This window comes from Fukomys damarensis, unplaced genomic scaffold (genome assembly GCF_012274545.1).
Source record: "Fukomys damarensis isolate Sample0158 unplaced genomic scaffold, DMR_v1.0_HiC HiC_scaffold_28, whole genome shotgun sequence".
Lineage (NCBI taxonomy): Eukaryota > Metazoa > Chordata > Mammalia > Rodentia > Bathyergidae > Fukomys > Fukomys damarensis.
Window position 1 is genome coordinate 32,470,495 of NW_022900940.1, and position 23,340 is coordinate 32,493,834.

General features: G+C 37.2%; 1 long non-coding RNA gene across 1 annotated transcript in view; it reads left to right on the forward strand.

Annotated features, from left to right (window-relative positions):
- Nucleotides 1-11,428: 11,428 nt before the first annotated feature.
- LOC104854327 overlaps nucleotides 11,429-23,340 on the forward strand; it is a 17,936-nt gene continuing 6,024 nt past the window's right edge. The window contains exon 1 of the long non-coding RNA XR_778060.1: nucleotides 11,429-11,555. This is a non-coding gene — a long non-coding RNA (uncharacterized LOC104854327). The remainder of the gene's footprint in view (nucleotides 11,556-23,340) is intronic.

Sequence of the window (23,340 nt, forward strand, 5' to 3'; positions counted from 1 at the left end):
AATGGTATAACTGGGAGTGTGAAATAGGAAGAATGGTTAAAGGGGAAGTGGGAGGGGAGAGGAAAGGAAATAAGGGAAAAGAAAAATGTGAAAAAAGGAAAAAATGGAAACAAAGTGTTTGTAAATAGGGAAGGATGAAGGGGGTGAAGGGAGGGCAGGGACATGGGGAAAAAATAAGAACCAAGACATATCATGTAAATGTACAAGATCCCAATGATAAATGTAACCATATTGTTTGATTTAAATGTACCAATAAATTTAATGGGAAAAAAATAATTGCTTCCTTTGAACAACTGGTTTGTGTAATCTAAGAAACATCTAACTGAATTTTGATTACTTTTCTCCATCATTGATTGTCATAAATTTTGAATCAAGTATTTCCCCTGGATTTTATAGTATATATTCTGCATTCTACTTTTACCACTGTAAATCTTATTTTTGTGCCTTCATTTTATTACTATTCTACTTTCTTTATTAGTTACTTTCATCCATTGTACAGTGCGCTTTAAATTTTTAGAAGGATGATCGTTATAAGTAACTTAATTCACTTAACTAAGCACCTATTGATTTACACAGCATTTTATTGGGCACCATGGTACCTTTTCTATGACTTATCCCTTGAGTCAAATACTTTAACTGGGGGCTGGGAATTTACCTCAGTGGTGCCACCATCTTCCTCGAAAGCCCAAAGTCCTGAGTTTGAGCCCCAGTATAAAAAAAAAAAAAGGAAATGAATCTAAACATCTAAGCGTAGGTAGACAGTCATCAATACCAAGAACAGATAAGAAATTCCCCAAGGACTACCAAGATCACAAAGGAGGCTATGTTGTAAATATTTTTCTCTCTAAAAGAAACAGAGAAATAAGACCCTTGTTCTCCTAATAAATTAAGTAAATTGTAATTTGATTATATATTTATTAAGTTAAATTAATAATAATTTATAAATATAAACTGAGTCAAATCATTCCTTATTGACAAAGATTAAGTTCTAAGAAAAACTCAAGCTTTGACAAAACATCCTCAAGAATGAATTGGGACTAAGATTTGGAGAAATATCACAAAGTTATTTTCTTAAAATCAACTGACCTTTACAGGGAATTATGTTCTTTTTCATTAGTAATAAACACTTGTTGAATATGTACAACACTTAAGTCCCATCCTCAGAAGGCTTGGAACTTTCATTCGATTTCTTTTATCCTGTAACAAATAGACACAATCTTATTAGCTGTCTTTTACTCATCTACTTCTCTTTTTGCTAAACATCTAAACCGGAATGCTCTGTTGCAAAATCAGTTTTACTTCAAATTATCTCACTAATCTATTTCTTGTGCTTACTTAGGATGAAGCAGTGTCTTTAAGAACCACAACTTCTAGCCAGGGATTTAGCTCAGTGATGCCACTGCCTGCCTCACAAGTACAAGGACCTGAGTTAGATACCCGGTAGCAAAAAAAACCAAAAACAACAACAACAAAAAAGAACCACAACTTCTAGAAGTGCCTATCCCCAATGATTGCAAATATACGGATCATCCCTATGATGCCTCCTTTTGTGCCTTGATGGATCTTTATTTCCTCAGTAGTGGTACAGCCAGTAATAATGTAAAGTGCTATGAGGCTACCTAGTATTGGTTACAGGGTAAAAACTGATCATGAAATCCATTACCTCACTGTTCACCATTATATTTACTATGAGCGACGGCTATAGGTCACACATAGTGATACAGGTCACTGATATGTCATTTTTATCACATTCATGAATTTGAGAGCCTCCTCACCAAGACACTAGGAACAAGAGCTACTTGACATTGTGAAACACATGCCAGGAGCATAATTTGAGAGCCAAAACTACTTGTGAGCAAATTCCTCCTCTCCACTTTCTCTAATGTGTTCCATCTATAGAGCCTCATTAGTGCCCTTCCACCAGTTCCTTCTTTCTGCAGAAATTCAAAAGAATGATGAGCAATGAAGTTTGCTAGATTGAAAGTTTTGACAGAGGCACTGAGATATAATATATTAGATACCCAAGTGTGTGGTCAAAATAAAACATTAATTTTCAAAGTAGGCAGCAAAAAAATCCATTTTATGACCATACCTCAGTGAAAATACAAAATGATCAAGAATGTTACTGACTATAGGCTGAGAATTTGTGAAAAAATTTCCTAAAAGAGAACTATTCCCTTATTGCAATAATCAAGCCCCACTTCACTGCCTCAGAGAGGTTGCTATAAGATGACCTTTTCTCCATCGCAGGCCAAATCAGTGGCTTCTTGCTATTCATTTTAGCCAAAAACCTAAAACACTTCAGGTTCCTAAATATGGGAAAACACAAATTTTTAAAACTGTGCTCTTGAGACTACTATTCAGCAATAAAACTTACCAACATATACAGTAAGGTTGAGAACTCATAAGAACACTATGCTAAGCCAAAACAACCATACACAAAGGAATATATAATGGATGTTTTCGTTATGAAGTTCCAGAACAGGCAAATCTGATCTATGATAATGGAAAAATAAAACAGTGGCTGCTTCTAGTAGGGAATAGAGGGGGATTAATTTGGAGTAAGTATAAAAGAACTCTCTGGGGTGATACCAGTTCTTATTAGGACTTTGGATTTAGCCATGTGCGTTCATACTCAACTATACTCAAATATTTCTCAACACTTAAAGTATATATTTCAATATATGCAAATCTTACATTTAAAGAAAAATATAATCCCACATTGGATAAGAGTTAGTAATATTCATGTCAAGGTGTTCACAGAGACATATACAGGTGTTTGCAATTTATTTTGAAATGTATCAAAAATAAGATGGTGTTAAACAGATGACCAGATGAATATATACCTAATAGAATGAGCACAGATGGTGGGTGTACTAGCAGGACAGTTGCATAACTTCACTGAATGTTTGAAAATTGTGATGATAAATTAATGAAGAAAAACAAGATGGTCTATTTATTAGGACTATTTGTAGAGCTTATCAGTCTCCTGAGATTACATAAGGGTACTTGTGCTTATTTCAGATCTGAAAAGCCAGAGGACAAGATGGAGAATCTGGGGAGATTCTTTGATAATGGAGAAAAGGCTGCTGCTGAGTTGAGTTTGCCTCCCTTCACTTTCCCAACCTATAAGGACAAAGAAAGAATTACCCAGATCCATCCTGGGTTCTTAATGCAAAACACTGAATATGCTACACTTCATCAAAAGAGTAGACGCAACTTAACTAGATTTAAATTCTCATTTCAAATACTCTTTTTTTTCAGCTTTAATTGAGTTTATTGGTACATTTTAGGGATACAGTACAGTTACATTCATTGTTGGGATCTTGTACCTCTACATGACAAGTCTTGGTTCTCATTTTTTCCCCTTGTCCCTGCCCTCCCTTCACCCCCTCCTCCCCTTCCCATCTACAACCACTTTATTTCCATCTTTTCATTATCTCACATAAAGCCTTTAACATACCCCCATCTAGGAATTCAAGGACCAAGTTTCTATATATAATTTCTGTAACTTATCCCAATATCTCTCAGTTTCTGAGCCCCTATTCCCACAAGTAACCTGGATGAAATTTTTATTCTTCCATTTATCGTGTTGTGTTTTATTTTGTTTTGCTCCAAAGCATTTCCCTTGAATAGCCTGTATCTGAATCAACATGAGGGCTCATTATAAATACATATTCCAGGTTACACCAAGTTCCAATGCTTCAGAATTCCAAACCCAAGGACTGTGGATCTGCATTCATGATACATTCTCTAGGTTCATCTGAGGCACAATAAATTCACGAAGTATCAAGGTAAAGAACTAAAGACTAATGTTTCTTTTCCATTTAGCCCAAGGAAGAAGGCAAAATAGTAGATAAGAGAATCTTTGCAAGCCTTCTCTGTTCAGCTCCCCACTACTGTATGCTGTCTTATAAATACCCAAGATTTCTTTTAAAAGTCCACTAAAGGTAAAAACAGGCCACTGTCCCTGATCCAATAATCATAACTCTAATGTTCTCCAGAGGCATCTAAAGTTTTGTGTACTTTCTAAGAATATTTCTCTTCAGAACATTGTTTAAAATCTTTTTTCTAGGATTCCATTTAGACATGTTATTTCACACTCTACTTCTAGAAACTCTTCCATCCCTCATCCATCCTTCTCTGAATCAAGATCTCACAATTTTAGTGAGATTTTATTAATAATGATAGATTATTAATGATAATAGCTACTCAGAAGAATAATGAGCATTTTATTAATATTTAGTATTTCTATAGTAAAAATTTATTAAGCACCTACCAGGTGCCAGAAAGATGCTAAGACCTAGACATATGAAAAAAGGTAGAAGGGCTCATACTACCTGAGATTCACACTTTAGAAGGCACAAAAGATAAGTATCCCAAAAATGACAGGTCATTGTGATCACAATTAAGAGATCTGCTATGAAAGCTCCTTCAAAATGGCATCTAAATCAACCCGAGTCTCAGAAAGTTTCTTGAAAAAAGATCTATCTGCAAGGTATGAAAAGGAATTTGCCTCCTAGACATGCAAAACATCAGGAGGCCAGAGGACTTATCAACATATGCAATAATAAATGCCCATATAAAAAGGAACATTTATACAAACCAGAAGTCACCACTAACCCATATTTCCTGAAGACAGCATAGTAAAAAAAAAACCTCAGTAAAGCTCTGGTGTTCTAGTTAGCATGCTGCATAATAAATCACTCAAAAGCGCTGTGGCTTGAAACAATAATCACTTACAGTCTCTCATGGTTTCTGTGGGTTACATACTGGAAAGTACAAGCAGTGAAGGCTTGTGCTTTGTCCTCAGTATTCTCTGGGGTCTCAGAAGACTTAAAGGCTGGACAGCTCACTTGTGAGTGTGACAACTGACACTGTTTTGTCAGCGGTGGGTATTAGCTCCTCTCTCTACATGTGTTCTTTCTTGGGCTTCAATACAGCATGGTGACAGGTTCCAAGAGCAAAAGTTGGGGGAGCGGGATATTGAGAGAGAGACTATATCCTTTTTTGAGTTTGCTGTGGAAGTCACAGAGCATTTTTTTATTTCTTCTTTGTAAGTCTGGTATATTTTTCATCATGTTTTTAGTTTTTTATATTTCTCAAATACAAAGGGGATCAAGAGATGGAGAAAGGGAAAGGGATGGGATGAAAAAAGAAGTTGAGTTGTATTATGTACATGTACCAACTTCCCACAAGAAATATAAACATTATGCACTGCAAACATGTACTAATAAAATTTTTTTAAACAAAGTAAAACATTATTTTTGTCAAAGCAGTTGCATACTCTCTACCAAGAAAGAAGTGGAAGGAATATAGACTTCCTTCTTGGTAAGAAGAATGTTAGTCACACATTAAGAATGACATTTGGAGGCTATTCTTAATATTTATATTGTAGACAAGTAATATATTAACATTCTTCATACTTGTTTTATATACTTGCATAGACATTTTGAAAGTATACTATACCTAGATTACTACTATAAAGAGAATTCTGTATAAACAAGCTTGAGTGACATTCAACATACAAAAATAACAACAGAAAATATTGGCAAGCATATTATCGCTAGGTAGCAATAAAATGCATTATTTATGAAAGTCATGACCATTTCATTCTCTATCTTGTTTCCATGCCATATAAACAGATACAATGTAGTGTTTTATGGTACTATCCTAAAACATCTTTCAGAACCTTGAGTTTTTTAAAAATCAGAAGAAAATATGCCCAGCACATTCTAAAACCTTTTGCAATAAAACAAGCAATTATAACTCACAGTCTAATTATATAGATCTTATGACCAAGAAAACCTGTCTTTTCTCAGGGTCTAGATCAGTGGTGATGAACCTATGGTACATATGCCAGAGCAGGCACAGAGATCTCTGTTGGCACATGAGCCAAGTTACCCAGCAGCCAAGCACCAGAGAATAGTTGTTTTATTCTAAACTAAAGCCTCAGTACTGTATTTAGATTTAATTGTGGTGTTGGCTCTGTGTGATAAATAAGTGGATTAGGAGTTGCAGTGTGTGTACTTGGTCTCTAAAAGGCTGCCATCCAGATGATTGCCCTGCTGGTCCCTTGCTTTATGAATGTGCTGACAAATTTTTCCCCTTTTCAGCCCTGCAGAGTCATTAATTCAACTGATTTGAACTTTATCATAAAATGTTCTTGGATAGTTTTCAACCAGAGACCAGAGGCCATAATCACAGGAGTAGCCACAGTTCACAGTGCCATGGTGTGTTTGTTCTGCACTGGACAGGATGATTCATATGTGGCCAGCCTGGATTCTTTTACAACAAAATAGACTTGCAAGAAAAGAGCATTACAGTTTTTGCCAGCACTATACTACACTGTTGCCTCCATTCTACCAGAAGGTTTCAATTTAATGCCTGTCCAACAGCCTTTGTCTACATGCTACTGTTAAACTGGCAGAAGCTTATTTGGCTCAGTGAGAGGTAAGGAAAGCCATTCTGAGATCATGGAGAGGTCCAGTGACTTACCCTTCAAAGTTGCCCAGCTCCTACTGCACCTGTGTGATCACTGATGTGACCTATGGAGTGTGACCCAACACTGGGTGTTCACAGGCTGCATATTAAATTTCAGCTCTATTCCTAAAGTATATGTTAAGGGATTTAAAGCCAGAAGTTTCTAATCTGAAGTGCACGAAAGCATCATATTGATCCACTAGACAATGTTAAGGTACATAGATGTTTGCAACCGGTTAAGGATCAAAAAAGGAAAAAATTTTTCTAAAATCCAACCTCTTCAAATCTTTGAAATTGCTCCAAGAAGCTGAGGCAATAACCCTTTTGCGAGGGCTTGGGGATATAGCTCAGTGATTCTGCTGCCTGCCTCGAAAGCTCAAGGATCCGAGTTTGACCCCCGGTATCAAAAAACAATTTTTTTTAAATTTTTAAAAAAATAATCCTTTCTCTCAGTGGTTATAATGGTTACAAGAAAATGAGGGTGTCATTTAGGCATAAAGCTAATGTATTTTGGTAGTTCTATGGTTGATGTTTTTAAGGTCATTAGCACATTAGAAATGGGTTCCAAAGTTACAGAACTAATGATGAAGAAAGCTTTTTAAGAAAAACTGTGGCTTTCAAAGAGGTCAGATGCCAATAACATTCATTGCTCAATTCCAGTGAATATTTTAATCTTAAACATTTTTTAAAAGTTGTGACTGATGCCAAGAAATAGTCATATAATTTATAAATTTATTATTTTAGTTATCGTTATGAATATGATTTTCTGTCTGTGACCTTTTTGCCAGGCAACATGTAATGCCAATACTACTGGCATTATGAAAGTGTTAAATGTTAATTTAAAAAATAAACAGTATTGAGAAGTCAGAAGGCAAGTATAAAAATATTCACTCCAAATCTCACTATCAACGAGCATCATTCATATATAAAGCATACATTATTCTAGTTGTCCTTCTAAGCCAATATGAAGATTAATGGAAATTCTGTTGTACAATGTAAATATCTAGTTGCCCTCTTCACATTTCCATGTAGCTGTCTATCTCTAGGTTCAGGAGGCTTGTGTCTCCAGGGAAGGAGAGGCCAAGCTCAGTACTTGTCAGCCATGATTGTGTGTTAGAATTATTTCATGGGCTTTAAAAACCTAATATTGATGGTGAGGCACTTTCCTCAGAGACTTTTAAAAGCTCCAAGGTAAATTGATCAGCTTTAAGTTTCAGTTCTGGTATTTCTCTTAAAGTCTCCATAATTAAATAATAGTTTGAGAGTTAGGTGATAAGGACAGAAATTTAAAAACATATAGAAATCCAGGCCTAATGAACTTTGGTCATTCAACTCAATTATACAGTGAGTAACCGTCACTAAATGAAAAAGAAAAGACAAGAGCTCTTTGCATTACCTGACCTGGTGCCACAGACCAGGCTGCTCAAAATTATGCTCTTTTGATGGCAATCTTCTGAAAGGAAAGTGTATAAGTATGGAACAGTGAATTAGATTTGTACTTAGTTTCAGTGACAGATTACTAACTCTGCTACGAATGTCAACATTGTCATACCATCTCATACCAAACCGGGCCTGGGGTTTTCTAATCACTAAGAGAAGCAGTGGAGAAGGTACTGCCCAGTATACCAGGTAAGAAAGATACATCATTAGCCTCCCCTTGGTGGTGGAAACAAGCAAGTATACAGGTAATAACAGTAGAAAAATTTAAGTCCTAAAAGAGAAGTAAACATCAACTACCAGAGTTGTCTAATGACTTGACCAACATCAAGCAACTCACTGGTGAGAGTTCAAAGTAGAGCAAGTACTTTTCCCATAGAGCCCTAGAAAATGTCAAACTGACCAGAATCAGCATCTTTCAACAGCCCCAAAGAGGATTACTGCCACCTGCAGAGTTACCTGTAGTGCAAGTTTAACACTGTCAGTAGTTAGAACAGCAAATTGGAACCTAATAGGAAATGATTCCATTGGGAAGTGTGGTAAATCCTTCACTTTTTGCTTCTATGAGGCATTAAAATTAAAGCTATTCCTCAATCCTGTGTGGAGGAAAGTATAGGAAAACTAACAGTGTCTGACCTCTTATTTTACACATTAGATCTCACATGGTAGGTGTCATTTAATCCTCATAATGTCTCTATGAAGGAGAAATTACCCCCATTTTGTAGATAAGTACATAAGTTAAAAGAGGTTAAAAACCTGGTGCAAGGTCACAAAGCTATGCAAAAGTCAGAATTCAAAAGCCATCTGTCTGCCCTTAACCTTTATACTGCTGAGCAGCCGCTCCCTGGAATAATTTGAGCTCCCTGTTAAAAAGGGAGCTGTGTGGGTCTAACCCATTGGAAGCAGTATCTGCTATGTAATAAACTATGACGTAATTTTGAAGAAAATGCCTTCGTTGAGATTTTAATTTAAGACTTAATCACTATGATAACATGTTATATAAATATACAAGATAAAAATCATTTTTCTTCTAATAAAGTGGATGCTAAGAAGTTTCCTGTACTTATACTTACAAAAAGAGCACAGATAAAATTATATAACATCTGAGGTGAAGGAAGGATATAAAGAGAATTGTTCTGCCTGAAGAAGAAGCAGGAGGATATAAAATGCTTACACATACGAAAGGCACTCTGCACAAGCCACTTTTCCCCTTCCATCTCCACCTACGCTCCACTTTTCGCTGTGCTGTATCAGTGCTCATTCTCCTAACTCTTCTCATTCTTGTAACGATTTTGCTGTCCTTCCATTTTTCTCCTGTACTCCTTCTTAAAAGCCTATAATGAAAAAAAAAGCCTATAGTGTGTAAAATGATAGAGAACACCTGAAAGTTGATGTGACCTGAATAAACTTAATCAATTAAGTTTCTCGCGTCACTGAGAGAAAATTATTTCAATGCTCCAAGCCTGTTTCCTTGGTTCTAAGCGAAGAACACGATATGTTCTTGTTGTGAGATAATGTGCACTGTGGGACACTTCTGTGATACCTGCTGCTCAAGAAAGATTTTCTCCCTTCCAAACCAAAGCTTCTAGTTGAGAACTAGGAATATGAGGAATGACGCATCCATTTCTTGTAGCCTATTCTGCTCACCCTCAGCCTGCTGCAGACAGGAAAATTAGTACCAAGGTTTTATGAGAGGAACTCTTGTTTGCTGCTCCTAAAGTTATCATGGGAAACACTGGAAAGTGGACTGAGAAAAATTTGATTGGGTAAATAGAGTTAATTGGTTTTGGTTAGAGAAACCAACAGAGTCCGTGCTCAACACTTGGTAGCTGTGTGAGCTTGAGCAAGTGACTTACTCCCCTGGTGTGTCAGTGTATAACTTGGAAGTAAAACCACGACTTTTCTAGCCTACCTCACAGGGAAAATGTAAATGCCAGAGGATATCAGGGATGTGAAGACACCATCTCTACATTAGTCTTAACCTAAAGATGCTCTCAACTGCTGGGGAAAAACAAAAACTTTAGGAAGGGGGAAGGTGGGTCTGTTCCCATTCCTTCAAAGCAAACTATGTGTGACCCTGAAGGCAAAAGGTAACTCAAAACTCAATTTCTTAATAAAGCAGATGACTTCTAAGCTTTCTTATATCTACATCAGAATAGGTTCTCCAAAGACAGCCTGAAACTCACTTCACAATTCACACCCTCCACTTATCTTTCATATGACTCTAAGCAATGCAGCTAAATAATTTCAAAATCCATATAACAAAAGTTATCACTCCGATCACATATTTCTAGATATAGGAACCTTTAAAATGGAGAGTGTCTTATTCATTTTTTTGTTCTTAGGGTTTAGCACAATGCAAAAATAGAAGCTCAATAAATAATTCCTCAATGAGTTACTAAATGAATATATATAGTGTGGGTAAGAGTGTTATGCTACCAGATGTACATCCTGAGCAAATTTTCAGAACTGTCAAACATTGAAGGTCTCCCCAAGAATGAACTCACTTCTTACAGAAATTGCATGAATGTTTATTATAAAAATATGAAATATTCTAATAGTCAGGAATTTTCATTAGACACATTTGATACACTTAAAACAGAAAAAAACATCAATCATGTTATTTATTCCAGCATGCTTCAATTTTCCATGAATAAATTTCATTTCATGCAAAGTGTGTCTTTACTCCATATCAAAAAATACAGACTTTGGCTGACACTGGTACCAAAAAAGCCACTGCCTGTGAAGGATTCTAATAATAGAAGCTAACTATCAGGTCTGCCTAGAACCCAAACCTTAACAAGGTCCTCATGTTGGAGATTTTAACATTTCTTAGGATAATGAAATGAATAATATCTATGCCAAGACAGAAACTCATATGGTACATGACTGTTACAGTATTCAAACTTGCATCTTACCTTGTGTAATGCTGCCTTATATTTGGTATATTTACACAGATATGGTTTTCAGTCACCTAGAGTAGAAAAGGCTACTGAAAATTTAAAAGATGACAACTTTCTAGATCTGGCCACCTTTGTGTTGGAAAACTCTTCCACAGGTCTTTTCCAGAACAGTGCCTCTACCAGGACCACTGGCTACTAGATCACTAGATTTAAAGGCTTTATACAGCTTTGTGCAAAACTGTGCAAAACTGTTCATACTGTGAGGTAACTAAAATCACTGAGTGGGAGTCTGTGTCACTCAGTGTAACCACCGGGTTAACCCTCTTGCTGTATAGCAACATGCTTGGCCCAAGTACTTCCTGGCCACCAAGAATACAAGTATGAGCTGGAAAAACAATCTCACTCCCCTTAATTCTTTTATTCATAACTTACTTTCCAGTGTATCCATAACACTGTGTTGAAATACTCGTCAGTCTCCTTGTTTCTATTTCCTCTCTCCTATCCTATGGCATATCTCTCCTATCTTCTGCCATACCATTATACACATGGCCTGGAGTCCAACTGCCAATGGAATCCCTGTTTCCAACTGAAACAGCCATGAATAGCTCTTCATGTAACAGACAGAAGACCACTTCTCAACTCTCATTTCCAAAATAAACATAAATAGAGTACCCTGTTTTTGAGGAATTGTGAGAAGAATGAAGAAAATGTACATCCAATAGTCATGAACAGGTTAGGAGTCTGGTTATGTAATGTAATAGGGTCCCATATCTTTTTCTGCAACATTAAGAACTGTAAAAACAATGTAGCTTCCTTATTTTTTATAATTGATCAGATCTTCATTTTCAGCTCATTTCTTGATGCTAATGTAAGAGGTGTAAAAATGGTAAAGGGGCACTGAGTATGGTAGCACATGACTATAATCCCAGAACTGGGGAGGCTGAGGCAGGAGAATGCTGTGAGTTCAAAGCCAGCCTGGGCTACATAGTACGTTCAAGGCTAGCCTGAGCTATATAGCAAGATCCTTTCTCAAAAAAAAAACCAAAAAACAATCAGCATTCACTGTGTTCAAGAAGCTATAATGTGTGGTACAAAAGATACATAAAAATGATTTATATCAAAATTTAAAGATGAAAATTATAATACAAGAGATACAAAATAAACTGGATTGAAATGGTAGATTATACACCACCACCCTTAATCCTAGTCTCCCATAAAGTTTCAGGATATAAGCAAAATGTAGTCAAATTTTCTGCCATACCATTATACACATGGCCTGGAGTCCAACTGCCAATGGAATCCCTGTTTCCAACTGAAACAGCCTGACCCCTGATCTTTACCATCTGAATTTCAATCATTATTCTGGACTTCTGAGCTCTGACCAAAATCTCCCATCAAGCTTGGCTTAAAGCATATTAAGGTTTCTTTACTTTGGAGGTATCTCCAAACCTTTCCAAACTCCTTCCCTGAACCAGTTCCAAAGGCTTCCAAACCACATGGTCACAGCAACAACCCCACTTCTAATATCAAAATATGTGTCAGTTACTTTTCTCATCACTGGGATAAAACAACTGATATCTGCAATTTAAAGGACAGGTTTATTCTAACTTACATTTTTAGTCTATAGTTGGCCAGCTCCAAAGGAAGGCATGCTATAAGGGTCTCGATGGAGGAAAACTGCTCATGTCATGGCAGCCAGAAAGTAGAAAGAAAAGAGAGGAGCCAGAGAGGAAGACAGAGCCTTCCAAATCACACCCCCAAAAAATTTGCATACCCTAATCAAACCCCACCTTCTAACAGCAAGTCAGTTATAGTACCTCTTCCTTTTCCAAAACCTAGCTTATGAACACATGAAGCTCCTTTTGGCTCTAATTTCAGAATAAAACCAAAATCCAACAACCCCTCAGTTTTGTCAAGAAATAATACCCTGTGGTTTTGATTACTTTAGTAAACCAATCATGATAGTTTTCTCCATTTCTAGTCTTGCTCGCTTCCACCTAACATAGGTTAATTAATGACCTGGGGCATGCTTCAGAAAATTCCTGATACTTGTAAATTTGGGATGACAATACCTGTTTCACATGGTTGTTTTGAGGATCAATAGAGATGATATGTGCTTATTAAAAGTGTCATCAGAATGCTGCCTAAAGTCATTAGCACTTAATGGCCTCTTGCCCAACACCATCCACACAGAAGCAAGTACATTAGAAAGTATAGCATCTGTTCACAGAGCTTCAAGTATTTGAAGAAGTGAACTTATTAATTCAGGGGCTAGAATTCAATACCTTGAAAACTTAAGTGCTCCTTATTCTAGGCCTTTCACATGGTTTTGAAGAAATAAACCATATTTTGCTAAGGGCACTGCTATTACATTCATCTACACAAACTCGGTCAATATGCATTGATTTGTGTTCTAATAGTCATGAAACAATGGCTTGGTTCAAGAGCAATTCTCTGTACTTGGGTGTGTTTCATGCCACAAATGAACAGCTAAAAGAGCTGTAGTTAATGAAGACTACATCAGACAGAACACTCAGACAGTAGCCTGATTGCATGTAAGGTGCATTAGAAGAAAAATAACTTATATGAAATGCCCCTAGCAATTTACTGTCACCCTAACTTTTTTGTCACCTACTGTGTATAGATGGATAAGCAGAGTAATATTGGGAGAAACAATATAAACTTCACCTCTGTTTTTCCCCTATAAAGTGCTAGGTATCTCCTGTTTATTTGTAAGATAATTCAGGAAAAACCTCTTAGGAAAAAAAGAAAACCTATGAATTGGGTGTTACAGTATATTTAAAAATGATCATAAATTCTTTGATCTCTATAATCTCCTCTTGGCTACAGGCAGCTCTATACCTGCACTGATCAAAGAGCTAGAATCCAAGTGACTTCCTGTGACTTCCAAATCTAAGTCACAAAGCTCATACAGTTTTGGCTGGCTGTCTTAGCATACCCACTGTCCTGTTACCCCCCGCCCCCGGGACACTTTCATTCAGAATCCAATCACCACTGAGAAGCCCGGTGTATGTGGAGAAGCCATATATATATGTTCCTTTCAATCTCCAAGAGAACCCAGCCTTTGGGCCATCCTGGCCCACATTCTAGATTTGTGAAGGAAGAATCTCCAAATACTTCTAGCCCCCTTTATTTAAGCTATTCTACAACCATTTGATTCTCCTCAGACAAGGACCCTGATGTTGTACAGTAGGGATATACCACTTTCACTGCACCCTTCTATTTTACAGCAATAAATATCCAAAAATAGAGGTTCAGAAATACTATAAATGGTTAACTGAAAATAAGTAACATGTAGAGAATCAAGGAGATGAATATATTTGTTCATGCTTAAGCTATTCAGACAGAATATTTATTCATGCTTAAGCTATTCAGAGTACATATGAACATGTTGCTGGCAATCATGGGTCCTTACTTTTAGTAATAACAGAAATTAAAGCTAAAGCACAAATCTACAGGGTTAGGAAAAAAAGCTTTAATCAGACAATTGGAGGGAAGATAAGAAAGGAATCCAGGTTAGGTAACTGGAAGGGGCGCACTGCGATACCAGGGTTCACACTGGCCCACCCCAAAAGTTGAGTGGCCAGCTTTCAAGTATTAGTTTGTGGGCTGGAGCCTGTCCTGGTGTCATAGCTCTGGAGTACTTTTGGCTGAAGGGTAGTCTGATTTTCAGGTGATCATAGGTTCAGGACAATGACTAGAGACTTCTGAGCCTACTTGAATGCCCCTGGAATTCCTGCAGTCTTGAATGGGGCGAGAGCATGTAAATTCAGAGAAAATCAAGCTTGTTATTCCAGCTTCTAGACAAATATTTCCTCAAGAATTATACCTTTCTATTTGCAGAGCTGAGAAATTTAACTCAAGATTTACAGTAACAAAAGATACAAAGTGAAAGTCAAACTTTGTTCTGCTTTTAGTGACACTTGGGCATCAAAAGGCCCAAGAGAAGAGTCATAGTGCACAGCAAAAGTGCTTTTAAGTCCCTGGTTATTCTAGAAAACAAACCCTGATCTTACTGAGCACCAGGTAAAAACAAGATTCTGCCTATTTCCCCATCCCTATGGTGACCCCTGATCAAAAACACAGGAAAGTTTGTAGAAATAGAAGGTTGGACTCAATACCCAGAAAATTTTTCAGGAAGATGCTAGGACTACTCATTTTCCTCCCACACACCCTAAGATGCACATATATTTGCTAATTTACCAGTCAAGTCAGGAAAACAAAGTAGTCATCAATTGCTGACTGTCTTACCTTGATCATAGCTTCATTTACTAAATATGAGAGATACCAATTACCAAGTAAAAATGTAGTTATATAGTTTTAACTACCATATCAATCCTAGCTTCACAAAATTGCTTAACAGAAGTAAGATAGTGGACTTTTCTTAATATTTTTTTAAACTACAAATTTGTTTTAAAATTTCAGATCTTAATATAAAGGACAAAAATCACAAAAATGTAAAAGTAAATGCTCATAACTGGCAAAAATCTTGGTCTTTAAATGTATTTAAAGGAATATTAACTCTATAAACTCAGTTTAATTCAACATTTTTAAAAGATTTTTCATTACTAATTAACTTTATAAATAGCAAAAGATATCTCTTTTTGCACTGAAGGTGGTAATTTTCCAAAGCTTTGACTTTTGCTTAATACCCCGTGAAGAACATTGTATATTTTTACTAAATTTTAAAATACCTCCATTCTGTGAAGTAAAGCACTAAGTACTAAGTGGAATGTGAAACTAGTCTTTCTTAGAAATGTGTTACTCAGAAAAAATTAAAATCTAACCAATATATCTCTACAAAAAAGGAAGGATATTTGTCCTGATGTCTACTGCAGGAATAACCTCCCTATAGAGAATTCTGAAAAGATCTAAGTATTTTAAATGTACTTAACTAAATTAGTTAATTAAAAATATGGATGAGCAAAGCCCACTGAGGTTAGAGAGAACAATAGTCAGCAATCATTTATAACAGTACCCTGTTCAAGGATTTCAAGATACCTGATTAACAGTGGCAATTTTCATTTAGATTCACTATCTGAAGGAGCAGAGTTGTTATTGATCCAACAGCTGACCTCACTGCAGGTTTAGAGTGTGACAGTAATAATCTCTCATACAGTGAGCCTACAGTAATTGACAGTTTGATAATGATTCTATGAAGCAGATGACTAAACAGTGAATGCCTAAAATCTCTCATTCCATTTGCATCGATGCTTTAGATTTTTCACATACTCAACATTTATATTGTTGTCTCTCATTTCTTATTCATTTCTTACTTTCCTTTTTAAAAATTGTATACTAAATTTTTTAAAGGAAGTTTGACAGAGTTCAATTGTTGGAATGGGAAACTCTAAGGAAGGAAAACACTCAACTTAACCCTTCTTGAGTTCAATGTTTGAAGCCCTGAAAACCTAACTGACAAAATATGTATGGACAAGAGAAAAGCAACACAAATATGTTGATATTTCACATGCAAGCTCACAGAAAATAAACTCAAAGCAGCAGTTAGACTTGGGATGTTATACACAATTTAAATAAAGGAGGGGTTTTATTCTGATGAATAACAAAATTGTAAAAATGCTACTAAAAATTATCTAGAGGAAACTAATGGAATATAAGGGTTATGGTAGTAAGGTCTATTTATGCAGTCATATCAATGCCAACTCTATCTCTAGTAATAACAGTCTCTCTGTGCTTCCCAGTTCAGGTAGATGAGGACAGTATTTGCTGATTCTTAGCTGACCTCAGCTTGCAGTAATCCTTATGCCAAAGTGGCATATTTGAAAGTGGCATATTCTGGGCCTCTTCAATATCTTTACTTGCATTTTATCTCATCTTAATGATATACTAGGAATGTCTTCTACATGCACTATATAGAACAATAATTTAATGCAAAGGAGGAACTTGACCAAGTATTGGGTTTAAAAGACTATATTTTTCATAAAGAACCAAATGTAGATATGAAATAAATGCTTTCAGAAGCTTTTGCTAAAAATTATGAAACATCTGAGAACAATAGGCTTGAACTACATAACACAATACTGAAACATCTGGAGGGGAAACTGAAAATGCAAGTGTTTGTCAGAAATTTTGTCTACACAAAATTCGGCCATCCAAATGTTAATCCCTAGACCAAACACATAGATGATTCGTGGAGTTCCTTCCATCTCTGTGTGTGGGAACATGCTTCACCAACTCTTATTTTAACTTTGAGCCACAGCCCCCTGGAGTGTTCTGCTCTATTAGATAATGAATTTAAATGAGAATTGCCACTGTTAATCAGATATCTAGAAATGCTTGAACAGCATACTATGATAAATGATTGCTGACTATTGTTCTCCCTTTAACTTCATTGGATTTTGCTCACCCATATTTTTAATTAACAGATTGTCTCTCCTACTCAACTCTTTCAGTTTATGTGTACATGTTTTAAAAGTAAAAATGAAATAAAAAATACTACATTGTGTCTTTTTCATTGAAGTAATGGCAGAACAATGGCTGGTTGGTTTACATTTTCCTTGCAGCACCCAGCACAACAGGTGCACTCAATAAACATTATGCCATCAAATAAATCAGAATTCCAAACTGTGGCACAAATTGGAGAATACATTATACTTAGCTGCTTTTGCAGCAGGGTAAATTTCAGACAAAGGCTCAATTGACTGGCTTTTCTAAAACTTTAACGTGCATACAAATCTCCTGGGGATACTTTAAAATGCAGATTCTGAATTAGTAGTTGTGGACTGGAGCCCATTACACTGCATTTTATCACATTTCCAGGTTTCAATGAGGTTACTGGGCTATACCAAGTAGCAAGTAGACGAATTGTTGACAAGAAAGACAGACTAAATCTACTGCTTCACCAATTCTATTGTATATAACATACCAAATATATTTAGCCAAAGGAAATTTTTTATGAAATAAAGCACTTTTTTAAACCTTCAAACCTAAACCATCAGGTCCGGGGATTTAGCTCAGTGGTTCTGAGGCCTGCCTTGCAAGCGAGTTCAATTCCTGGTAACAACAACAACAACAACAACAACAACAACAACAACAACAACAACAAAAACTCAACCATCAAATAAAAAACTCAAAATAGAATCTGTAATCTAAAATTAAAAGAGCTATTTGCCAGAGGGGTAAAAACAATGGTTTCCAAAAATATTAATAAGGTCAGCGTTAACAGGAGGAAAGAGCCAAAGAGGCAAGTCTTAACCTAAGTATACAAATAGAAACCATCAGCTACAACACTTTAGTACCTGTCTTAAACCCTCCCACCTGCAAAAAAGTCAGCTTTTGAGGCTTACATACAGGAAGAAAAATGAAATTATAAATTGATTACATCTTCAAGTATAGAATAATAAACATCATAAATGGTTCCATGATTTCAATAGATCACTACACTAATCTTTGTGATTAAGAACTATATAGGCTACAGTGTTCTCTCATAGCAGCCTGCTTTCATCCTGCAGTCTATATACTCAGTTTCCTACTTTTATGGGCACCATACTCATGCTGCAGATCGTGTTTCTTTCCCAATCCTTTAATAAATATAAAACCTTACCACCTTTTGCACTTGTATTGACCAATTTTTTGTTAGGGACAGAAAGAACCTAGAAATCACTTCTAGAAGAACATTCAAGCGCCTCAAAACCCAGTAACATATTTGGTCTAGCCAGCAAAGAAGTAAGAGATAAGGTCCTTTTGGGCACTTTTTTGCTGGTTTGTTTGTTTCTCTCTAAAATCTGTGGCTAGGCAGGTTTTTTCTCTTATTATCTCTCCCATAGGCTGGGGAATTTATGAAGCTTTCTCATGTTAAAGGACCAGTTTCCTATTTTTCCCACTAGGTGGGAAAAGGGAGGCGAACATGGCATCTGAGTTTTTCCCAGCTGGTAAGAAGCACATAGGTTTACCTCACATTTATATCCCCTTTTCTTCTCGTTCCTGTTTTCAGTCACTCATTGCAGATATGAGTCAGTAAAGAGCAGCCAGAGAGCCTGTTATTAACTGAGTTACAGAAGCGATCATTCAGGTTTCATGTGTATGACCTAGTGTTTAGTGTGCCTTTTTGTCCTCACATTTCAGGAAAAATAGCTATTAGAAACAGTCTCCTACTTGAATAGCCACCTATCCGGTTAACATATTTTGTGTTTCTCAAGTGGCTCCATACTGATCTCTTAAGAGTTTACTATTTCTAAGGGAGTCCCTGGGTTGGGGCCTTCACCCTGATCTCTTAAGAATGTCAAAAGTTGTTAAGAGAGTCCCCAGGAAAGGGGCTCCACCTGATTTCATGGAAGTGTCTAAATGTGCCACTAAAAGGCTTCACCCTTTTTCCTAAGGAATTAGTAGGCCATTATATGGAGAACTCTAAGACTAAGAGAGTCTCAGGGAGGTTTTACTCTTCTACAAAAGACACTAGTGTCACCCAGTTTTGAGCAGAGATGTCTGCTTATAAAATACTTGAGTCTGACAGGGACACTTTGTAAACTCAACAGCTCTCTTCCTTCGACATGGGACACTATCAAAGGAACCAAGACCTAGTTCTCTCCCTCTCTCTCTCTCTTTAACTCCCAAGATTACCCATGGGAAACACCATGAACAGCACCCCTCAGATCTCACAGATCGCACCACTAGACTGTATCCTTAATCAGTGGGAATGGTTTGACCCTGTCAATCTGAAAAAGGAATGATTTATCTATTATTGCAATATGATTTGGATTCAGTATAAACTGGGAATGGTGAGCAATGGGTACATCATGGCAGTTTAATTTATTATACTATTTTTCAGTTACATTGTTTCTCCATAAAGCACAGAAGATAAAGTGAAATCCCTTATGTTCAAGCTTTTGTGATCCTTTATCTCTGGAAAAAAAAAACTAAGATCAGTGTGGAACCACTTGAGAAACTACGATATTTAGAATGGCTCCTGAGGAAGAAGAAATTGATACAGTTGACAGTCCTGTCCTCTGATGCCCACCTGTCTCTCAGAGGGATATGAGTCTCTCCCACCTATTTACTAGCATCCCAGAGAGATCTAATGTTTTCAAAAGATCCTGGTAGGTTACAGACTGGGCTCCAAGCCCCTATGAACCAATTGCTGGACATGGCCTTTTCTGTGTTCAATAATCAGGATAGATGCAGATGAAAGGGAAAGGACTAAGAGAAAAGACAGACCAAAATTATGGCTGCCCCAACTGGCAATGCTTTAAGCACACTCAAGTCGTCCAAGGGAAAACTCAGAGCCAATCATGGCCTGCAATAAAACTGAATGCTGGGCACATGAGTGTACCAAGCCACCACTTGGGCCCTGTTCTGTGTGTCAAGTAGCTGATGTGCCTAATTCATGGCACTGGAGGAATGACTGATCTTGCCCCTAGAGAAGGGTTAAGCTGGTCAACATCATTACCTCCCACTCTGATGAAGAAGACTGAAGGGGCCCAGGGAAAACTGCAATGCTACTGTCCATGCACATCTCTGGCTTCTGGGAGGAATCCTGGGTGACTCTGGATATCATGAGCATGGGCAAGAAAATTCAGTTCCTTGTAGATCTGTTTTCACTTCCTTCTCTGGAAAACCCTCCTATAGACCTATAACTATAATTGGGGTCCAGGGGCTCACTAGTCAGAGCTTCTTTATTACCGCTTTGACATGCCACTTTGAAGGCCAAATGTTCAATCATAAGTTTCCAACTATTCCATAGTGTCCTACTCCCTTACTAGCAAGAGATTTGCTAGCAAAATTGGGGCCAGGGGCAATTCTCCAATTCTGTCAAAGGCCAAAGTGGATTTTACTCACAGGTCATCCTTCTTAGACACCCTTGAGGTTACTATGCAGATTTGCACTATTCTTTTTTTGTTTTGTTTTGTTTTGTTTTGTTTTTGTCTTTGTTTTTTGAGACAGTGTCTCACTATGTAGTTGAGACTGACCTGGAACTCACTGTGTAGCCCAGGCTGGTCTCGAACTCAGTGATCCTCCTGCCTCAGCCTCCCTAGTGCTGGGATTACAGGCGTTAGCCACCACACCTGGCTGCAGTACTCTTATTCTTGTCTGTTTTATGCCAACAGGCTCAGAGGTTAGCCAATCTTATTAACTGGTGATTTTCCAGACATATGCAAGCAGGTAGCATATGAGGGACCTGTCCCTCCAAGACCATGAAGAGGTGTGGTTCACTCATGGAAGTAGCTTTGTCCCAAAAGGAAAGTTATGCAGTTGCAGTTCACAACAATTCATTGAGATCAAACCCCTTCCCCAGGGACCTCTGCTGAAAAGCTGAACTCATAGCCCTTACTCAGGCATTGACATGCCTAGGCAGTCATTTGGAAAGAAAGGAATTTGCTAACTAATAAAATAAAGCACACGCAGAATATTTTCCTAGAAGCAGTCTATCATTCCAAGCAAGTCACTGCAAGGTTCTCCAAACACACACATCTAAAGTCTCCTTGGGAGATCAAAAGGCTGATAGGGAAAGCAGCCTTATATCCCCTCAAGACTCTAGCCTTATTGTCAGTTCCTGAGGAACCATTAAAGCCAATATATATTTCACCAGGAAGATAAATGGACCTTAGGACAAAGGAGAATCAAAAAGGAACTTGTGGTTTTTAGAAAACAAACTAGTCCTTCCTCAAGGGACACAGCAGAAAGCCATAAAACCCTATGTGGTAAATTGTCACTAAAATTATCACAAGACTAGGAAGAAATCTACTCCTGGGAGCCTCTGGAAGATCTGAGGCTCCTCTTCAAAAAGCAAGGTTTCAGTACTACTCTGGGTGTAGATACCATGTTGCCTTCAAAATAAGACCTCGCCAGAAAATCAACTTCAGCTGTAATTAATAGCTGGTCATTTTCATGGTGACAGCCAGTGTCATGCAAAAGATTAGACCTCACTATTCTCTTGCTCAGTGGCTATTCTGTAATGACTGGTAAGGTAAGGGTAGACTTACTAGAGATGGCATTTTTGGCCTCTAGTTAGATCTTATTTTGAGGCAAACACAGTAAGTAGAGCCACTAATTACCCTAATTTACCACAACTTAAACAGGCACCTGCACTGAGGCTCCTGTTTTTAATTAGATCCATAATGTGGATAATCTTTCTAACTAAGGCTATGGCTTTCAGACTCTTGATAATTTATCTAACATCTCTCTTTCCCATATTTTCTCCTCCATAGCAAGGGCAGAAATCTGGCCTGCTCCTTCTCATATTTGAGCTCTACAATCTGAAACTACTGGTAAAGTAACTCCTGACAAATTCACAAAGTTTTCTATAGACATTAAATTCTTTCTTATTATCTTCTGATTTTTTTCCCCTTCAACACATCCAATGAGCCACAACACCCCAAGGTAGTTGGAGAGCACATAATCTCCAGTAGTTAGGGCCTATTGACCACTTCAGCAGGAAGTAGTTTTATGAAGATAGAAACTTCCACTCTCTCAGCATCCCATAAAGAGTTATGGGGATTTGTGTCTCTCAGGAGGAAATGAGGCAGGAAACTAGGACATGGCAAAGCTGTCTAAGGAAATACAGTAAGTCCTTGACTTCCACTCAGGGAGAACATTCATAAATTGGATTCCTTAGTAAGTCCAACAAAGTGAGTCTTACACATTTTTTACACAAATACACAATGTAAATCATTAAAAAATACAAATAAGATGGGCTTGGTGGTGCAAGCCTGTAATCCCAGCACTCAGGAGTCTGAGGCAGGAGGATCACTGTGAGTTTGATACCAGCCTAGGCTACATAGTGAGTTCCAGGTCATTCTCAACTACATAGTGAGACCCTGTCTCAAAAAAAAACCCCAAATATACACACAAATACAGTAAGTTCCCAACTGTACTGTACTACTGTATACTATAGCACTGAACAATAAGAATACAACAGCACAACTATGATAATATCTGACAGACACATGAGCTACTTCCATGATTTGTTCACATCTATGAATGCTTGTGAGGAAAGGTCCATTTGTATCTGTGAAAGTTTGCAACTCAAATGTTTATAAGTGGGGAACTTACTGTAGGTGTGACCTGTTAATTACAAAATCCAAGGACACATGGGCAGGACAGTTCCCAAAGCCTTGCACAGGTAAAACTGGGGCAGTTTTGAACAGGACAGCCTAGACCTGATGTCAGCCTGAGGAGTGGGTGATACAAAAAAAGACAGTTGACACTGAGCTCTCTGCTACTGTGTTCTCCACAGAAGCTCACTCTGTAAACAAAAATAAGTATACTTATTTTTCTACTTTTACTTGGCCCAAACTTGCTAAGTAAAGCCTGTTTCTTTTCCTACCTTTAATACATATAAAACCTTCCTGCCTTAAAATAGAACTATATAAAGTAATTTTTAATTGTTTTCTTCAGTGTTCTACCTGTATCATTCAGCAGTATTTGACACAGAAAAACACTTTCTAATAGAAAGAAAAGGACCAAAAGTGTAGGGACAGTGAGAAGGATAGGGAAAGGGGAACAAGGGAAAAGGAAAAAAATATGAGAATGTAAAAAT